The sequence below is a fragment of the Brienomyrus brachyistius genome, chromosome 1, assembly GCF_023856365.1.
Source record: "Brienomyrus brachyistius isolate T26 chromosome 1, BBRACH_0.4, whole genome shotgun sequence".
NCBI lineage: Eukaryota > Metazoa > Chordata > Actinopteri > Osteoglossiformes > Mormyridae > Brienomyrus > Brienomyrus brachyistius.
The window spans coordinates 29,534,206-29,542,087 of NC_064533.1; the positions used below are offsets into that span (position 1 = coordinate 29,534,206).

General features: G+C 38.7%; 1 protein-coding gene across 1 annotated transcript in view; it reads left to right on the forward strand.

The window, feature by feature from the left end:
- hyi (hydroxypyruvate isomerase) overlaps positions 1–7,882 on the forward strand; it is a 62,450-nt gene that overhangs the window by 1,665 nt on the left and 52,903 nt on the right. The window lies entirely within an intron of this gene.

The following is a 7,882-nucleotide window of genomic DNA, read 5'->3' on the forward strand; positions in this document are numbered from 1 at the left end:
TTTGACCCAAACATAACCTGAAACCTGTCTTATGGTTGGTAATTATTCACCTAATGATTTTTTAAGAATGAGGTCTGTGAATAGTGGCTATTTAGATTTTTTTTCAATACAGGTTAAAAGGTGTTTGCTAAAAATTATGCTATTTGCAATGACTGAAACGAGTCAGGTTTCATTATCTGGAAGAATGTTTGCATTCTTAAGCGTAACATGCCCATAATAATCGGTTTGTTGAGGAATTTGAGCATAATTTCTTCGAGACCACTAGAGGGTGCGAGAAACACACAAGAAATATTCGCTGTGAATAATGTATTCTTAGCTCACCATTGCGGAAGCCTATGTAGCCCCAATCCGTGACCACGTTTTAACATTGTGGGAACAAATTAACAAAACACACGCAGGATTTCATTAAAACGAGAAAACGAATTAGTAAAACGTACCCACGTTTTAAGACAACAGCTTATCTAACAAATAAAGGCTGAACCTCTGGTACCAAGAGATATTGATAGTGAACATTTTATGGATTTCTTTAACAATAAAATTACAAACATTTAGCCTTCAAACATGTTGAAATGACTTACAGATAACTCCAATGTAAACATAATGTGCACACACCCTTACTGATTTTTGATTAATAAACAAACAGGAGTTAAAAACGGAAACCAAGCCATCCATTTGTCCAATAGACTCAATCCCCACTCAACTTCTTAAAGAATTCATTGGATTTCTGGCAAGACCTAATGAATGTGACCCTGTCCTCAGGCGATGTACATGACCAATTTAAAGTAGCAGTCATCAGACCACAACTGAAGAAACAAATTTTGGATCCACAGGAGCTCAGCAACTACAGACCTATCTCTAATGTATCAAATTTGTCCAAGGTGCTAGAGAAGATAGCACTGCTCAACTTCATACTTGGAGAGATACATACTGGACAGATTCCAGCTGGGCTTCCTCTAGGGACACAGCCTTGAAGCTGCCTTAACTAAAGTCCTAGATGACATAACAGCGACAATTGATGCTATTGTACAATTGGATGGTTGTACAGAATGGTATTGAAGTGGTTTAAATCATATTTGACTAATCAATGTCAATATTATGTGTTGGAAAAACTGTACTCCAATGTCTATGTCACCAGTCAAACTTGGTGTACCACAGAGACCAGTGCTTAGTCCTTTATTGTTTTCTCTCTACATGTTGCCATTAGGTGGTGCAGGTTAGCACTGTTGCCTCACACCTCTGGGACCCAGGTTCGAGTCTCCGCCTGGGTTACATGTGTGTGGAGTTTGCATGTTCTCCCCATGTCACCGTGGGGTTTCCTGCGGGTACTCCGGTTTCTCCCCACAGTCCAAAAACATGCTGAGACTAATTGGAGTTACTAAATTGCCCGTAGGTGTGCATGTGTGAGTGACCGTGAGTGTGCCCTGCGATGGGCTGGCCCCTCATCCTGGGTTGTTCCCTGCCTCGTGCCCATTGCTTCTGGGATAGGCTCCAGACCCCCCGCGACCCAGTAGGATAAGCAGTTTGGAAAATGGATGGATTGATGTTTCAGATGTTTAGATAAGTCAGATGGAACATTACAATACAGCCATCAGAAGGTCACAGTATTCTTTGTGGAAAGTGGATTGCCATGCATGATGGATGTCTGTTGGACATAAATGAAGCCACATTAGAGGACTTTAGAAGGCGTGATGCCGATCTGCCTGTGCAGATGCCAGTAAAGGGGTGCATACCGGCAGCAGAATGGCAAAGAGGGATCACTGGCAGAAGAGCTGAATCGTCTGTAGCCTGTAAGGAATCTAAATTGTCAGATGTAGTAAAATAGCAGCCACATTGCATTTTATTTGAACATTTTATAACATTTCAAAAACTATGTTGTGTTTTGTTTGAAGATCGCAATTTAGTTCATATTTTGTGGACTGCCGACCCAAAATCAAAATAAAAAAACACACAAGCATATTTAATTCCCCATTTAATTCACCGTTTACACCTTGTTTTAAGCAAGCAAGTCCAGTCTTTCATTTTCAACAATTAGTCATTTTCAACTAGAACCCTGAATCCTCGAAGAGTGAAGCAACACTGCTACACACTGTTCCACCCGAGCAGTACAGTGTTTATTTATTTATTTTTATTTCCTCCTAGAAATAAAAAATAATGGACACTCTTATTTAATGCACAAAATTTATTTATACAAATTTGTGAGTATACATTTTCTCACACTACCAAAGAAGAGATTTTGAAACTGGTACTGTCCGATGAATACTTCTCTTCTGTCAACAGCCAGAACAGTGGCCTGACCAAGAATGAACAGAATATGCCCCTCCCCTCCCCCAACCCAATATGAAGTACTGGAAAAGAGAAAATCGTAAGCAAAGCAGGACATGGACCTATGTATTTTTCCCGCTGTTGACCCAACTGTCAACTACACCACTTGAAAAACAAACACCATGTCCAAAGTTCACCAGGACAACACTGAAGTTATCTTTTGACTTGAAGCATTTCTAACAGTGATATATTTTTAGAAATCATTTAAAGGAGTATTTTTAATACATTTTCTATAATCGCTGAGAACACTAAGAAATATCTTGTATTCTGAGAAATCTTAATACCACTGTTGCTCTGTCACTTTTGTCCTTTTGAAGCAAGAAGTGTTGGAGCTCCGTGGCTATATGTCATCTGCTTATAACGTTCTGTTCTCTTCTGAATCATTTCCTAAAAAGCAAGCAGTACAAACTAGAATATTTATTCATGTTAACATTTTCACAGTAGCACCCCTGTTCTGATATTTTATACAGTAATTGCAAACCACTTCTAAATATGTCTGGATCTGTGTGCTGTTATGTCCTTTTTAATATATATTTTATAGATACAGTGCATGCCAAAGGTTTGAGTACACCAGCAAGAAGCCATTGTCCCATTACACTTAATCCTAGTGTTTTGCTTACTTACATACAGAATCTGTATGATTGTTGCTCTATTACTACTGTTATGTTAGTTTTATTTACTTTACTGTAACGTGTGCCAATCACCCCAAAACTGATTCCTTGTACTTGGGCTGTAGATGATGAATAAAGTTCACTCTGATTAAAAAGTATCAATGCTTTAAACAGTATACGCTTATCTTTTAACTGGAGTAGAGGTTAGACTTATGAGCTAATGAGTTAAAACTGGAAATACCTAGGTCCATCCATGTATTTGTGAGTCTATTTTTCATAAATGGAATTTAAATAATTACCTTGGACAGTGATGGTCTGTGGATACAATGTATATATGGTTTGGGGTCATGCTGAATGACTCCACCAACAGTTCTGTAGCAAACAGCACAGTCTATCATGGGCTATTCCAAGGGAACAAGAAAGAAAGTTTTCAGCAATTAATTTAATGTTTCAGCACATAGTTATATAAAGAAAATTGCATGGGTACTGATGACATCTACCACAGGTACTCACCCTATCATTTCTGAAGGGACAGTTCTTTGGACTGGCATTCGGGGATGACTTTGTGCACGTGGTGGGTTTAAGGTAGAAGTTGTGGTAAATGAAGTTCTCATCAAACATGGACTGAAAGAGCAGATGAGGTCTGTGGTTAGGCGAGGGCGCACAATCAAGTCACTCGAAACTTGGTGACAACTGAATTTGCACCAGCACAATGTAGAGATAAGGCATTTTGATAATTACCAGCCATATTTAATTCTACGGCCAGATGCTGTGATGATGGCATTAAATTGTTGGTTACACTGGCTATCTCCAAAGACACTGCAATGTACTGTTGGTAATCAAAATGCAGTTTGTAGTATTAATTTAACAGCTCAATAGACAGGTTTCTCAGTTTACCTTAGAGCTGAAAAACTCCTTTTTAAAGGTGTTTGAATTTGTATAACAGATTTATCATTCTATGAAATTCTAATATCAATTATAAAATTATATTACAGGCCAAACCCATCATTTCATAATAGTGTTAGCCCATTGTGTGCAACATTCTGTCAAAGGTAAAATTTGTAAGATTAGCCTACTACTGCATCAAGTAAGGAAAATGAAGAAACAATGATATAACACATTTTTACTTATTTAACCACCTTCAGAAAGGGAATGGCAACCAACAGGTGGTAGGTAGGCCTTTCTAAGCTAACCGCTTATGATCCCAACATCCACGTGATCTGCATACATTGTCAGAGAATTATATCATAGTGATTTGTTAGAAGAGCTGAAGAAAACAACAAAATCAAATGACTTACATCGACAGCTAACAACGGCCTATGTACATAAAATAGCTGAAAATGTAAACATCTAGTGCTGGGGATTTCAGGGCCAGGAACTGCAAAATCAAGACCAAGATTTTGCTTCTACAACCCAGGTGAACATAAAGAGTTATAGTCACAGAGTACTGAACATCTTGTTTTGTATCTGTAGTTTCTGGACCTGAAATGCCCAACACAAACGACATCACAGTCAAATGCTTCCTTCGACTTGGACTACGTTTAAGGTTTACGTTACTGAATCCGTCCATTTACGCAGCGAAATCCAAACGGCTTTCAGGCTGCGCCTTTCAGTTGCATGTTGATCACATTTTTTCGTGTGATTCACGCATTATCTCAGTTTTCTGCCCTCTAGTGGCAGATCTCTTATTCGACGTTATGCGACATTCGGCAAAACAAAAACGTTAAATGACTCGGTAATAGCCTACATATAACAACAAAAAAATCCACGTCGATTATGTAAATATTTCTAAAGTTCGAATTTTATTCTAATATAACAATATTCAAGTGTACAGTCTGTCAATTCGATTAGTTACGGCATAATATGCACATTTACTCAAAATGTTTAATTATACTGATCACCTTTATGAACTCATTAGTTCAAATATGTATATTTCAGTTCTGTGATATAGTAAGTCGCCAGTGCAGTACCTCAGAGTCGGTCTTAGCCAGGCTTTTAAAAAAGAAAAAATACTGCTGTATTCTCGAGTGGGAGTTAACTTGCTGAACAGCGAGGTCGACTCCGTCTCGGTACTGCTTGCTGAGCACATTGTAGGCTTCCTCTCCTTCGGGAGCTGCCAGCAGAGCTGGGACAAACAGGGCGATGAGCAACACGAACTCCATCTTCTTCTGTAAAGCGAAACTGAAGCTGCTGATCGCCAGATAGCTGGGAACACGACTCCGGCAGGATAAACATTATCATGTAAATCAGAGCGAACCTCCCATGGGCTGGATTATTACTTATCTGGGAACATGGGGCGAACTTGTTTACGCATTGTCACAATGCAGCAGCTCATGAATTGACTACTTAGTGATAAATTTTTTAGATTTAATTATATATACTTTTATATATTTTTTGTAGGGCAGGTATAGGCTGCTTTTATCATTTTTAGTACTATTTATCTGTACGACTTATCCTTTTTGGAAAAGGGTTTTCCGGAGAACATCAGAATCCAGCATCTTACAAGACACTGCAGAACAACAAAACATAAAAATATTTGTATTTAGAAGTAACTTAATCTTATATCAGACGGTTCAGGTTGACAAATTATGGCCTTTTAATAGTTAATGGTTATAATAATAAAAAGAAGAATCTTAAAACTATCTATCTATCTATATTCATAAAGACCAAGAACAGGTTTAAAAACTTAAGAAATTAATATACAACACTGTTCAGCACGTAAAAGTAAAATCAGCACAGGGCAGAAAAGACTCAATAGAGTGACAAGTAAAATTCTTATAATAAAAAACTGTAATATCTAATGCTAAGTAGTAAGATTTCCATAAAAGAAAGTTTTCTTAAAATTTTTGGGCACTGTAAGAAAATCTATTTGAGGAGACATAAGATTTATCACTGTACAATAAGGCAATTAACATTTCAGCTCACTGAAAAATTTGGAAATAAACCATGAAAAATATTTGAACTTTGATTCAGTTTGTGTTCCGGCATGGTATAAGGCAACTGGGCCAGCTGTGCATGCACCGTAAAAGCTGGCCAGGCCCGGGGTGATGAATACTCGTGTATGCACTACTGAGGAAAATCCATCCATCCATACATTTTCCAAACCACTTATCCTACTGGGTCACGGGGGGTCCGGAGTCTGTCCCGGAAGCAATGGGCACGAGGCAGGGAACAACCCAGGATGGGGGGCCAGCCCATCGCAGGGCACACTCACACACCGTTCACTCACACATGCACACCTACGGGCAATTTAGCAACTCCAATTAGCCTCAGCATGTTTTTGGACTGTGGGGGGAAACCGGAGTATCCGGAGGAAACCCCACGACGACATGGGGAGAACATGCAAACCTGAGGAAAATCTTTACTACAGAATTTGAACCAACTGACACAAAAGGTAAGCAAGGAGAATAAAATATACAGAAAACTACAGCCATGTTTATGCAATGCAACAAATATATCTTTTCTTATTTTCTATTAAATTAGTAATTTCTATCTATTAGTCATTCTCCTGACTGTTTATCCAGGTCAGGATCACAGACCTCTTTTGCTTCTTGTGACGTCAAATCATAAACATGACCCATTTCACAAACTTTTTCAGCTGCATGTAACAGAACTGGACACATTAAAAACAAAAAAAAAATCTAAAGACTTTTTTTAAAGAGCTAAAATAATCCAAGATTTCGAAGTACAGGTCAAACATTGAAAGCACATGATCGGGATTTTGTAAACATTTTCATTTGAAAAAAAGCTAAGAGTTCAGACTTTCCACTTTTTAACAATGAAATTCTGGGACAGTAAATGATTGATAACATGGATGAAATCACACAGAACAGCTAAACCTCCCATTCGTGCAGTTTACATGGCAAGTTGTGCATTATCAGAATTAAAATAAAAAGAAATTACATTTTATTAATATCTTGAAGAGACTTGAAGAGATTTATGAGAAACAAAACTGCTTCAAACAGCCGTTCATTTGGCTCGACGATTAATCACAACGGTGTCTGGGCCAATCCCAAAAGCCCAAGATTAAGGTCATGTTTCATTGGCCGTTTCAGGTAGTGCAGTGTAAAATAAGTGCCAGGCTACACTGGGCATAAAGCAGGATGGCGTGCCACTTCTACAACAGAGACTTTGTATGTCTACTGGTCTGTGGGAGGAAACCCACACAAATAGGAAAAGCAGGCAAACTCCTGAATTATTTCATTCTAATGTTCAAGTGTTGAATAGAAGTAGTAAAGCAGGAGGGCTGGAGATATCATGGTTTGTGCTCAGACTAACAAGTGGCTTTTATATAAACATGAATGAAACCGTCAGTCGTCACATGCATTCTGTTATTTTGTAGGTCACTTTCAGTTTTCATTCCACATTTCTGTCCTGTAAATGCTAGGCGTGCCCAGGCTTGCAGTGCACCATGTCCTTGGGCAAATTATGAAAGAGGAAACCAGCTTAAGCTTTAGTGAGAGAGTCAAGGTGCCACACCTGGACTAAAAGCCTGCAGCTAACAGCACATGATTTCCTTCATGAAAACGTCACGATGATGTAGCCTGAAAGCAGGGGGTCAGTAAAACAGAAAAACAGTGTCAATACAGAGCATGCAGAGTGAAGCACAAAACAAAGGGACGCAGGAAGGCAATTAGAGCCTCTGTAACACGTCATTGTGCCCAGTGTAGATGTACGGTGTCATAGAGAGACAGTGCCATGACAGAGGACTGTGTGACTGAAAACATGATGAGAACTGACTAGTCTCATAGATCCCGGTCTTACAAAAAAAACAGCAGTACTTCTAGTGTCTGGCCACGAAATAAGAAACATCCTTATCTTCAGGCCTCACCTCAGGGTAACGAAATAATTACTATATAGCAATATCCAACTGTCCTCCTGTTAAAAGAGCAGTTGTCTGCAAACTGTATTGCTTGTTCAGCCTGCCTCCATCACAATAACTCCTTTGA